General features: G+C 36.6%; 1 non-coding gene across 1 annotated transcript; it reads left to right on the top strand.

Annotated features, from left to right (window-relative positions):
* Positions 1 to 364: 364 nt before the first annotated feature.
* Positions 365 to 469, top strand: LOC120292354. The gene has a single exon (XR_005550149.1). It is a non-coding gene; the product is annotated as a small nucleolar RNA R71 (small nucleolar RNA).
* The last annotated feature ends 450 nt before the right edge of the window (positions 470 to 919 follow it).

Here is a 919-nt window from a genome sequence, read left to right as displayed (position 1 = left end):
CACTAGATTGTTTAAAAGTATTACCTACCTAACACGCTGTGCTAACATGTCCTCCACCACAAAAAGCACATGTCAAATTTTGAATTTTCATGACTGAAACACTCATATTATCTAGCTTTTTGTTGAGTGCTTCAAATTGTGTAGCAATTGCAACAAAAGCATCCACTTCGTGAACTCCGCTAACTTTTTGCATTACTAGTCTCTCAGTAGGCAAATGGTAACTATTGGACGCCATCCCCTCAATAGATTGTAGGCTTCTTCTAGTGTTTTATTATTTAGAGTTCCTTTTACAGCTGCATCAATCATAAAATGAAAATTTGTACTAGAGCCATTATAAAAAGTTTGTACCTGCATCCATATGGGTAGTCCGTGATGTGGGCATCTCCTAAGAAATTCTTTGAACTTTCACATGCTTCATATAATGATTCATTATCCATTTGCATAAAATTAGTAATATCGTTACGCATCTTCGCAGACTTTGCAGGTGGAAAGAACTTACCAAGAAATTTCTTAGCCATATCATTCTATGTAGTAATTGATCCTGCAGGAAGAGAAGAAAACCAACTCTTAGCTTTGTCTCTAAGAGATAATGGAAATAATTTCAATCTAATAGCGTCATATGTAACTCCATTATATTTAATGGTATCACAGATTTCAAGAAAAGCATCGATATGAGCATTTAGAGCATCGCTTGGTAGCCCATTGAATTGCACTGATTGTTGAAGCATCTAAATGAGTGACGGCTTGATCTCAAAGTTGTTTGCTTGAATTGCAGGTCTTCTAATACTTGATATGGCGCCTTGAACTGTTGATACAGCATAATCTCTTAAGAGTCTACGTGGATTTTCATTATAACCGCCTGCCATCTTCTTAGCGTGATTTCTCTGTTCTCTTAGTCGCCTTTTGAATGTACGCTCGA

The sequence above is a fragment of the Eucalyptus grandis genome, chromosome 3 (assembly GCF_016545825.1).
Source record: "Eucalyptus grandis isolate ANBG69807.140 chromosome 3, ASM1654582v1, whole genome shotgun sequence".
Lineage (NCBI taxonomy): Eukaryota > Viridiplantae > Streptophyta > Magnoliopsida > Myrtales > Myrtaceae > Eucalyptus > Eucalyptus grandis.
This window is presented reverse-complemented; position numbering and strand designations above follow the sequence as displayed.